The sequence below is a fragment of the Pteropus medius genome, unplaced genomic scaffold, assembly GCF_902729225.1.
Source record: "Pteropus medius unplaced genomic scaffold, Ma_sr-lr_union100, whole genome shotgun sequence".
NCBI lineage: Eukaryota > Metazoa > Chordata > Mammalia > Chiroptera > Pteropodidae > Pteropus > Pteropus medius.
The window spans coordinates 4859666-4872756 of NW_024344240.1; positions in this window are offsets into that span (position 1 = coordinate 4859666).

A 13091-nucleotide genomic window follows, 5' to 3' on the forward strand; every position below is an offset into this window, starting at 1 on the left:
GAGTAGCAGCTCTGGGGCCTTGCGTCCATATGGTGCCACCACCTTCATGGCCGCCGTGCCTGCATCCCATAGCTGGTTTCTCACTTCGACCCTTTTCCTTTGATTGTTTGAGATGACCTGTAATTCTACAGCCCTCATTTTCATTTTGAACATGCTCTATCTAGTTAGAAAGTTAGCTTTTATTTCCCTTGCATTCCAAGAATTTTATATGACCATAATTTTTATTAACGATAAAGTCATCCTAACTATTGAATGGACACAATCGTAGTGTTTCTGTCAAACATTTTAAGGTGGTGCTAGACTTCTGGCTTTCATGTTTTAGCATCCCAGGTTCTCATGGGTGGCTTTGGCATGGCATTTGATATGAGACACCTATCCAACCCATCTATAACATCCATTTCCGCCCCCGGGAATATGGCAAAATGTTCGACCTCTCTTCCAGCCCCAAGCTTTATAAGTCACTCAGCTTCCTGTGGCCTGGAAATGGTACATAACTGAAATGCCCGCTATCTTCCTCATTATGTCCATCATACACAGGTGTACACACAGACACACAGACACAGACACAGACACAGACACACACACACACACACACACACACACACACACACACACACACACACACTCATGTAGGTTGTACTTCATGTGTGGAATTGTTTGATTGACCTGCCTATGCTTCTGTTCCCTAACATCTCAGGGCTCCTTCCATCTCAACACTTTGCCTTTTCTCCTTGTTGTAGCCTGTACTTGTTTCTTAGACCCGATGTCTGAAGCTTCCTCCCTCCCATCTAGCTGTATCTCATATCTACCCTCATATTTTAGTGCTTCCTGGCTGCCAAGGAAAACCAGCCTCCCCTGGCAGAGGCTGCGGGAGTCTAGTACCTCTGCTAGATTAGGCTCCAGGGAATAAAATTTGGTAACATGGGTAAAACGTATGTTTTTTTGATTTAAATACACTATCTATATAACTTCCAAATACAAAAGACAAATTAGGGGACATTTATTCTTATTTAAAAGTAATTTTTCACTTACAAAAGAATTCATCATAGAATTTTCTTCATATACTTTAAGCATAATTTGATTAACAAGAATTTAATTTAAATGAAGGTTTTTCAGGAGTACATTGTGTGAAATAGTACATCTCCATTCTTACACACTTAAAATATTATTATTATTATTATTATTATTATTATTATTATTATTTAGATCAAGTGTGAATGAGATCTGCTTTCCCATATTTAGCATGGTTAAATCTATGTTACACTGGATAAAATGTTTGGCTACATTTTTTATTATAGAATAAATGAATTTTCTTTCTCACCTAAAATGGAAAATTCTGGGATGAAGTGGAGGATTATATTCATTAGTTTAGAGTTTGGGAATAATTACTTAGAAGAAACTATCTTTTGGGATAAAAAGATGATGAACAATCAAAATGGCACATTCTTTGAGTTTCAGGGAGCAGCGGTCGGAAGTTTATATCCATCTATCCCCTCTTTTTTTTTTTGCCTAATGTCTACATTTATTATAATTAAAAAAATATTAAAGTATAGTTGGCATACACTATAATATTAATTTCAGTGTACAACATAGTGATTCGATATTTATACATCATACGATGTGATCAGCACAATAAATCTAGAAAACAGCTGTCACCATGCAAAGTTATTACAAAATTATTGACTACACTCCCCCCGTGCTGTACAGTATACTCTTGCAAGATGGGTGACTATCATTTGGTGGTGTCTACTCCAGCATAATAACCTTAATTACCATGTAACTAAAATGTAACTATCCAACATTATCTGAAAGTGCTTAGGAGTGACACATGTAGAAGACACCTTACTGTTTTTCTTTTGAGTTGTTTCAACTTTCAGAATCCCTGGTGTTCTTGTTTCCTCAGAAGATGGAACAATGGTGACTTGCTTCTCTTTTTAGAAATGGGATTCTGGTGCAACCATAAGCAAAGAAAATCATATGGGAAAATATAACCATATGAGCTAACATAAAATACACTACCTATTGATAACACATTTGAACTGATAAGAAATATGTAATCTAGGTGCAGAAAGCACTGTCTCAAGACGCAGCCTATCACCCCCGAGGCCAGTTTCAGAAGCACTTGCAGATGTGTTATGACTTTTCCCGTCTGTCTTCTCCCAGGTCAAGACTCCTTTGTGATGTATTCCAGCCGAGGTAGTACTCTAGGGCCTGAGCCACTGGCTGCTTTCGGGTGTGCATCGAGGGGCCACAGTGGCCACAGCTCTTTTTGCAGCTTTGACAGAAGGTATCCTCTAGCCATTTAAATTCAGCGTCCTGGAAGCCTGAGTTGATGGATGCTACCATCCTTCTCGGTTTGCTCAGTCTTTCAGGAAATGCTGCGATGCTTCTGTCTGCTCCCTGTGGGCATCACTTCTTGAATTAAGTGCCAGCTCCAACCAAGCACTGGGTAGCAGTCTTATCGGCACTGCCTTCTGTTTGCCCTACAACTGGCTAAGACCCAGGACAACTTCCCTTAGGTTTTTGTTTTTTGTTTTTTTTTCAGTCAGAAAAGGAAATGTGGAGAATCTGATCTAACTCCATAATATTTTTCTCCTAATCACTGCCAGAATTCACTTCTGTTTCTACAGGACTCAGCTGGTTATTGCTTTCAGCCAAGTTACTACCGCCCCTTCACTCTTTCAAGGAGAATCACGGTTTAGAACGTCTCAGTCTTTGATTTGTGACTTTGAAATCCTTTACTGATGGAGCAAAGTTTTATTTATAAAAGAGTTACCACTTAGACCATGTAAAAAATATAAACAGTGCAAAATATATGTATATATGTATACATATACATATATACATATATGTGTGTGTGTGTGTGTGTGTGTGTGTGTGTGTATATATATATAAACTGCATAAGAAAGAACAGCCACATTTAACAGGAATACAAGTGTATACATTTCTCTATGGTCATATTATCTATCACGTTTTCCCTACATGCCTCTTTCAATGCATTACTCTCCTTTTTACTTAATTGAAAAAATTAAACATCAGCTTTGTTCTGTTGCTGTCCCTTAAACTATTTATACGTATCCTTTCATTCTTTCCTGTAGCATGAGAGAAAGAAACTGCCATTTTCTTTTCTAAGGTTAACCCTCTAACTGTTGACTGGGTCCTATGAATCAATTGTTTATGCAGCAATTATTGATAAAGAGCCTACAAAGTGCTAGGAATTTGCTAGAAAGCAGAGGAAAAATGTGTCCAAGTCAGGGTGGTCCCAACCCTCATGGAGCTCCTGGCCTTTCTTGGCACGTTACTCTCCCAGTCACCATCCCCCTCCGCTCCCAGAGTTTCTATTTCTGCTCTCTTTTTAATCCTTTCTCCTTTGCCTTAAATATTTTCCTATCTAATTTTATATATATATTGCTTATCCCTGGTGCCTCATTTAGCTATTCCTCAGTTCCTCTTCTTTTTCTTACCATTTGCTCACTCATTTCTCCTTCAATGTTTTTCAGAAAAGTTTCTGATCCAATGTTAGATACTTTTGATGAAATGTGCCTGCTCGCAAGAATCAGAAAGAGGAAACTCTTACAATGTCATTTCCTGAGTCCAGTTTTGGAACTTTCTGGTATAATTCATCTAGGCTGGGGCCAGGGAATCTATAATTTTAATAAGCCAGTAGATGACTTCTAATGCCAGGCAAGTTGAATACCACTGGGCTACACAGCTGCAACCCTGTTTCCCTATCCATCTCTTTTTCAGACACTCTCTGCATTACACTCCCCCAGGCCTTCCTCTTCTCTCCTTCCATCCTCTCTCCTAGAGAGCCAACCCAGGGGAATCATCCCTGCTTCATGATCCAATCTCTGGTCCATATGCAGAACCTGAAACTTTGTCATCATCTCATTTCCCAGACTTCGTTTCTGGTTTTTCATCTGCTGAGTGGATATTTCTCCATATGTTTCGCCATCACTCAGATTTAGCCTGTCCAAATGAACTCATCAATTACCTCATCCCCAGACTGGTTTCCCTTCTTGGACCTCTGATTTCTATTTATGATTACCATTTTCTCACTCATCTGGGCTTAAAACCTCAGTGTCACCTTTGATTCCTACCTCTTTTCCATCTCATGTCCAACCAGACACTGTCTTGCCAATTCTCTTTGCACAATATTTCTTGTCTCTCTCTCTTTTTTCTATTTTATCACCATTGTCACTATTAAGGTCTTTTTTACTTATCATAACTGCTGCCATAGGTGTCTGCCTCATTTCCCTGAATTCAGACTCTCCAGGGATTCAAATCTATCCCACGCAATCTGACTGCTCCATTTTCATCAGGATGCTCACATTGCAATTTAAAAGGAGAACTCTATCTATCATGGGGACACTCACTTGCTGTGGCCAGCTAATGTGCTTCTTGAAGGCAAGCTGCATAGTGAACTGTTAGGCAAAATAGCTTCTAGTGCTTGACGTGACCAGCTCCATTATAAGAAGCAAGCTACTTTCGGTGATTACCAGTGCACCCCAGGAGAGTGGGTTTGTATCATCTGAAAGGCATGTTCTCACATGGACAAATAGGCCCATTGAAGTGTTTACTGCTTTGGAGTATACAGCACACAAGCATGTGCCACTTGACTACAAGCCCCCTGCGTTCCTAGAGGATTTGTGTATCAAGTCCCCACCCCTTTTGGGTGCAGAGATCCACTGTCTTGCTGCTGCCCAAGACTCTGCTTCTGTCTGTAAATTGATAAACTCTTTTTAATTCTGGAGTGGTCAGCCCCTTCTTCAGTCTCCTGGCCCTGTCCTCCTTTGGAGGTTGGTTTCAGTCTCCTTTGGGAAATTTTTCTAACAGAAGCCACATTGTAATTAGAAAGGTGATTGATATGTACGGTGTCAGAGCAAGGGAGTTTATTATAAAATTGGGCCATCTCATGGTATAAAGAGAAATCAGCTGGATGCAACAGCCTCCACAAGGAAGACAAATTTACTCATTAGGCTAGACTTGTAGTGTCCTTGCACCAAGATACCCACTAGCTGGACCATGCCTGGATGGACACTGCTGACACTACGTCTGCGACCCTCATTTCTTTATGTCTCCTTGGCTGACTCCTCACGAGCTGCTGCTTAGAGTCATCAGTGCATCATTCAGTTACCATCATACTAGGTGTCCTGGGAGCCGACCTCTCATTTATGTTACCTTCACACATCTTTACTTTGACCCACTACATGTTGATTGTACAGTTAATTCCTGTGTAGTGGCCTGATTCTCCTTACTTCTAAGTTCTTGATGGAAGATAGCATCCCAAACCACCATTCATCAAGATTAGTAATATAATAACATTAATAAAGTTAGGAAAAATCATCCACAACATTACACTCTAATATGATTATTACTAACCTTTTTGTGCATTCTCTATCTTAATATGCATTTTCTGTCTTTATAATTATAGTATAATATCCAGGGATGATTCTTTTTCCTTCATTCCAGCCTTTCCAAAAAAAAAATACAGTGAAAAGCTGAAAATAGAAATGAAGAGGCTAGAAAACATTAAGAAAACAGAAACTGAGAAATAGGAGTGTTGGTAAGGCCAGGTGTAATGAGGAGATAATGGAAATTAAAATAAACTGTGCATGGAAGTTGCAACTAAAGTGGTTTGCAATTCATTTCTAAAAAAAACAATTATGAAACTGGACAAAATTGTCAAAACCATATCTGGCTCTGGACCAAAAGCAAACAATATATTGAGATACATTTATTTATTAAAAAAAAAAATTTCTGAATTTCAAGTATGAACAGTAAAATCTGTGGCATTCTTGTCTAAGGAGACTCTCTTCTCCCCCACCTCCCAGCTTGGCAGGTGTAGCTGTTCTGCTAGGAGGGGGCTGACTGTGAACACCAGCAGCTCCACTGGTGGGGGGCTGATTCGATTTTGAGTTGAGGGAGAGAGATGCACACTCAGTGTCATAGCTAATAAAAGTAACAAACTTGGTAAGAAATGAACAGGGCAGATTGGGGAGCCACGGACTCTAGAAATTTAATAGGAAATCTTAAAACTCAAAGAGCCATAAAGGTGGCAGATAAACTCTCCTTACCACCTGGCCAACTAGGAGGCTGCATTCACGTGCAGAAGTGATCCCAGAGAGTGCAAGCTCTCTAGACACATGTAGCTCATTGGAAGGTGACATGCATATTCTGGGAAGATGTGAGAGGCCCAGCAGAAAGTAGAAGCCAGCAGCTTCGAAAATGCCTGAACTTCTAATGCATTTCCAAACCACACATAGATCCATTGGCACAGGGTGGAAACCCAACTGGCATAAGATGTTTGAGTATGGCCTTTAACCAATTACTGGCAGACTTCTAAGCCATGCAAACACTAAAAAGTCAGGCTTGAAAGTGAAAATAAGAATATAAACAATAATCAGAGACGTCAGCAGTTGCACATTTTGGGAGATACAGATATGTATGGTAGACTTAATTCAAAGAAAATTACTAAAAACAACCAAACCAACCAAACAAGAAAAAAAAATCCAGTAATAACTCTCTTTCACACACATAAATCAGAATCCAGATCTATTACAATATATTATCTAAAATGCTCAGTATACAAGAAAATATTATGCAGAGTCATACAGAAAAATAGGAAAGTGTAACCTACAGACAGGGAAGAAAACCACGTAAATTATTTTTGAGTGAACCCAGATGTTGTATTTAGCAGATTAAGATGTCAAAGCAGCTATTATATATATATATATTCAAAGAATTAAAAGAAACTATACTTAAATTTTAAAAAATACGACATGACAAATAGAAAAAATCAATAAAAATAGAAACTTTAAAAAAAGAAACAAGTGAAAATTCTAGAGCTAAAAGATATTAATTGAAATGAAAAATACACTAAATAGGTTCAACAGCAAAATTAAGATGGCAAGAGAAAGGATCATCGATCTTGTAGTTTCATCAATCAAATTAATTCAATTTAAAGAACACACAGAGAGAAAAGACTTAAGAAAAAATGAACAGACCTTCACAGATCTACGGGAGAACATCAAGTTTGCTAAAAGATGAATAATGGGAGTCTTAGAGAGACGAAAGAGGCAGAAAAAATATTTGAAAATAATTATTAAGATATCCTAGATTTAATCATAAATATCCAAGAGTTCAGCAAACAGTAGAAATAGAAGTGACCTTTCATAACCTGATAAAAAGCATCTATGAAAAACTTATAGTTAACATTATATTTCATCATGAAAGACAGAATGCTTTTCTCTTAAGATCAAGAACAAGACATGGATGTTTACTATTACCATTCTATTTAACATTGTTCTGGAGGTTTAGGACACGTAGTGATGAAAAAAAGAAGGAAGGAAGGATGGAAGGAATGAAGGAAGGAAGGAAGGAAGGAAGGCAGGCAGGCAGGAAGGAAGGAAAGAGAGGAGGGAGAGAAAGAGAGAAAAATGAAAAAGAAAGAAAGAGAAAAAAAAGAAAGACAAGAAGGGGAGGGAAGAGAGAAAGGGAGGTTGGAAGGAAGGGCGTCTAGACTTGAAAGAAAGAAGTGAACCGTTTTTCTTTCTTTTTTAATTTTTAGATGACATTATATCTAGAGAATACTATAGAATCAATAAAAATTGCTAGAACTAATAAGTGAGTTTAGCAAGGTTATGAGATACAAGATAAATATACCAAAACCAATCTTAAAATACTAGCAGCAAATGATCTAAAAATGAAATGAAGAAAATAATGTATTCATAATAGCATCAAAAAGAATAAATATTTAGGGATAAATTGAACAAAAAGAGTAAGACTTGTACACTGAAAACTCCAAAATATTACTGAGAAAAAATTTAAAAATATGATTAAGTAAGGTAACATCCTATTTTTATAAATTGGAGGAAATAGATAAGTTGTCAATTCTCCCCAAATTGATAGATAGGTTCAACAGGATCTCTATCAAAATCCCAGCAGACATTTTTTGTAGAAATTTATAAGATGATATTAAAATTTATATGGAAATGCAAAGGAACTAGAGTTGCCAAAACAATTTTGGAAAAGAAGAAAAGTTGGAGCATTTATACTGTCAAATTTCAAAATATATAACAAAGCCACAGTAATCAAGAGAGTGTGAAATTTGCATAAAGATAAATATGTAAATAAATGGAACTGAATTCAGAATCCTGAAATACTGAAGGTCAATTGATTTTTTATAATTAAACTTTTACTTTGAGAGAATTATAGACTCATATGTAGTTGTAATAAATAATACAGAGAGATGTTGTGTATATTTTACTCAGTTTTCTCCAATGGTAGCATCTTGTAATATATTGAACACATTATAGTACAATATTATAACCAGGATATGACATTGATATAGTTAAGATATAGAACATTTCCACCACCACAAAGATTTCTCTTGTTGCCTTTTATAGCCATGCTCACTTCTCTTCCCTCCCTGTCATTCTTGACATCTGGCAATGACTAACCTGTTGCCCATTTCTATAATTTTGTCATTTCAAGAATGCTGTATAAATGAAATTATATATATACCACTTTGGAATTAGATTTTTTTCACTTAGCACAATTCCCTGGAGATTCATCCAAGTTATTTAGTGTACCAACAGTTTTTCCTTTTTATTGTTAAATAGTTTTCAATGGAATGAATAAACCAACAATTTGTTTAATCAATCACTGTTTGAAGAACATTTTCGTTGTTTCCATTTTTTTGGCTATTACAAAAAAGTTTTCTAAGAACAGTTGTGTACAGGATTTTGAATGAACATAAGTTTTCACTTCTCTGGGATAAGACCCAAGAGTGAAATTGCTGGGTTTATGACAATTGCATGTTTAGTTTTTTAAGAAACCAGCAAACTATTTTCCAGATTGGCTGTATCATTTTACAGTCCCACCAGCAAGGTATGAGTGATCCAATTTTTCTTTGTCCTTGCCAATGTTTGGTGTTGCCACCATTTTTTATCATAGCCTTTCTGAAAGGTATGTAGTAATATCTTATTGTGGTTTAATTTGCATTTCCTTGCTGGCCATCCTCAAACACATTGTTTTAATTACTACAGCTATATACTAAGGCTTAATAACGAATAGTCTCATTCCTTTCCAGTCATTATTTTTTTTCAAGATTGTTTCAGCTATTTTAGTGTTGGTCAATTGATATTTGTCAAATGTGTACAGGGATTTAAATGAGAAAAGACAGCATTTTCAACAAATGAGTCTGTGACAATTGAATATACATATTATAAAAAATGGACTTAGACTCTTATCTTACATCATACACAGAATTTAACTCAAAATGGACCAGACTTAAATGGAAGACCTAAAACTATAAAACTTCCAGGAAAATATATAAGAGAAAATTTTTGTGGTCTTGGATTTAGCAAAGACATCTTAACTATTATATCAAAAGCTCAGTTCATAACCAGGAAAAATGATATGTTGGACAGCATCACAGTAAAAACTTTTGATTTTTAAAAGGTCCCATGAAGAAAATAAAAGGATGAGACACAGATTGAAAGAAAAAATAATTGTGTATTATATATCAGGTAAAGGATTTGCATCCAGAATATATAAAGACAAGTATTTTCACTCTCATCATTTAAATAATAGAATCCAATTTTTAAAAAGGGGAGCCAAAGATACAAACAGTTATTTTACAATAGAGAATATATGAATGGTGGCAAAGCACATGAAAACATGCTCAGCGTCATTCATCATTAGGGAATTGCACTTTTAGGCAGCAATGTGAGGCTGCCACATACTCATACAAATAGCTATAAAAAAAAAAAAAGACTGATAAAGTCAACAGTTCTGAAAATGTGGAAATATGGAGCCTTCATATATTGCTGATGAGCATGGAACATTGTACAACCACACTGGAAAACAGTCTGGCCTATTTCTCAAAAATTAAACATAAATTTACCATACAAGCTAGGAGTTCCCTCTCTTGGTGCCTACGCAACAGAACTGAAACTTAATGTCTGCAGAAAGCCTTGTACCGATGGTCGTAGCAGCATTATTCATCATAGCCTCAGACTGGTTACGAGATAAAGAAAATGCGATATATTTATATGGTGGAATACTATTTACCAATAAAAAGGAAAGAACTACTGATACGTGCTGCACCATGGATGGACCTCAACAACACTATATCGAGAAAGAATCTAGACACCAAGAGACTACATATTATGGATTCCATTTTTATAAATTTCCCAGAGAAGACAAGTCTATATATAGAGAAAGCAGATTAGTGGCTCCATAGGACTCGGGGTAGGAGTGAGAATGAACTTCAAACAGGAAGGAGGGACTTTTTTGGTGCAATAAAAATGTTCTAAAACTGGGTTGTGGTGATGACTGTACTACTCTCCAAATTTATTAAAAGTCATTGAATTATACACTTACAATGAGTAATTTTTGTTGTATATATGTAAATTAGTCCTCAATAAAGCTGTTGAAAAAATAAATTTTGTGTGAAATTTCATATTAATTTTTTTTCCAAATATTTTCTCGTGGCGCCAATTTTCTAAATAGTCACCCACATTTCACCCTGCTTTTAGGACAGCCAGACTTGGAGAATAATAGGGAGGAAAAAACCAGAGTTGTTTTGTCTTAGACTCTTCTTATATCTTTCCAAGAATAAGTAGACACTGAATTCTTCTGAGTAATAGAAGTTAGTGAGTTGGAAGAATGAAGCTAGATAGGTATCAAAAGAACATTTTTCTTCCCTAAAATGAACTTTAAAGCTGGAATTTCTTATACGGCCAAGTATTTCCTCAAAGTAGCTCACAGTCAACTCTGCTGAGATACCGAGGAATCACCATGTAATGATATAAAGCAAGTGATTATTTTTGCTTAGATACCTCGAACTCTCTTATGATGAGCAAATAATACTCTTAGACTTGACTTACGTTGTTTACAAATTAATTACGCTGTGTGTCTATGCTTCACCTGCCCTCACTGCGATCATGTAACTCTGAAGGAAATGTGATTATTTTCTACCTGTATTAATTCAGAACACAGTTGTATGATCATTAGTTTGAGTCCCTGAGACAAAATCATCAAAGTGTAGTCAGTAGCAAGAAATTATAATGCAATTCTTGTCTTATCCGAGGCTATTTTGTATTCTGCTGGTGATAAACTGTATGCTGTTGGCAATGATTGCTCAACAGGACAAACGTGGTACTATTTTCTATTTATAAGTATGAAACCAGTCTCTAAGACTGTTTTGTATACATCGGCCTTCAGCATTTCCACATCAGCCGCAAGTGCTGGGTAATAATCAGCTGTGCCCAACCTTAAGTGGCGACATTATTGATGACCTTGTGAGAGGCATTCTGTTTGGCAAGCAGGGTTAGTGGACTCTTGGCCAGAACACAAGTGACAGCAAACACTTCTGTCACAGTGAATTCACTTCTCTGATACACAGAGCTCATATTAGAGATTGAGTTGCCAAAACTGATATTCGGTTTACGGCAAGTGAAGTTCTGTATCCCTGACTCATTTTTTCCCAAGGCGTTTTGGGTAGCCGCCTGTGGCTAAGAAGACGTGTCATTAGAATAACACGCGGTGCTTCCATAGTTGAATTTCTAGCCCGGTTTCAATCTTTGAGTGACAGTCTTTTCCCTTTTTGCTGAAACCTAACTGACTAGTTTCAAAATCTGCTTATTTTTGCAGGTCACATTCATAGAAACCTTTTCCAAAGAGGAAGTGGCATATGAGGAAAAGTAAGAATAAAGGTCATCATTAGGGAAGCTATAAACGGCACAGAGTCTGATGTCAGATACTCTGCATACAGGACTGCTCAGGCCTCCCACCTCAGATGGTCAAGGGCAAGTCAATTAAACTCTCTAAGTCTCATCTTTAAAGTGGGATTGGTTGCTTTTTTTCCCTTTTAGTACAAATAAGATATTATATGTAGAATACCTAGCATAGGGGCTAGCATACAGTAAATGCTCAATACATGTTAGATATTATTAGTATATATTTTTTCATATTTTGAAACCATGAAGACAAAGTTTATTCAGGCCAAATTATCTCTATCACCAAACTTTAAAACCATCAGAACAGTGATAAAGGAATGTGTTTTTATATACTACAGCATTGAGCAGGACATTTTACTTAACTTCATAGATTACTTAAAACGTGCCAAACATGATGCTAAACCTTAAATTTGGGGAATTTTGTTAATGTGCCGCCTGTATATATTTAAAAATTGGTGTGGCTACTTTAAGGACTGGCATTGTAAATGTGATTCAGGACCTGGAAAATTCCCCAAGCCGGGGGGAACTCAAGCCCTGTACTGAGAGAGCAAAGGGTTCTTGGCTGAGCGCAAGAAAGAACTCAAACGCCCGCCAGAGTTAGAGTCAAAAGGAAAGTTTATTAGATAAGGGGTAACGCTCCATAGATAGAGTGTGGTCTCCTCTCAGAGGCAGAGAGTGAGAGAGCCTGAGAGACTTGGAGAGACAGAGACAGTAGGGAAAGATGAGGACAATGAGAGAGACAGAATAAAGGCTCTGAGGGGGACCAAGAGAAAGACACTGAGAGGGACCCTGAGTGTTCAGGAAATCCAGCTTATATGTCATTCTTAGTTTCTGTGAATTACAGTTTAAGGACTTTTTTACCCATTTTCCTTTGATGATATGGGCATACAGTGAGGAGGATTAGAGTATGTAGCAAGAAAGGGTAAGAATATGTAGCGCGAAAGGCCTGCTGGCAGTTCCCAGCGTTTGATCCATAGGTTCCCCAAGATTTTAGCCATAGGGAATGAGTGATTTTATTTTGTAGGGCGCCACTTAATGACTTTTCCTGTTTTCGCTTTACAGTGTAGATAAATGGTTTGTTAGCAATCCCACAGAAATCTTCCTTGTTCTGCAGGTTTTCTCGTGGGATGGCTGCAAGGCTGATCAGCATATTAGTCTCTGAATACAGCTTGATTTCACACTATTTCTTTTGCCTCCTCCCTACATAAAATGTACAAAGTAAATTTTTCTGAATTTCCAGTTTTTTTCTCAGTAATGTTGGATGAGTAGTATCTGTCTGACTATAGCAGCAAGCACGCTGATGATGGTGTCAGCAGACCAGATCTACCGCAGTGTCCTTTCTGT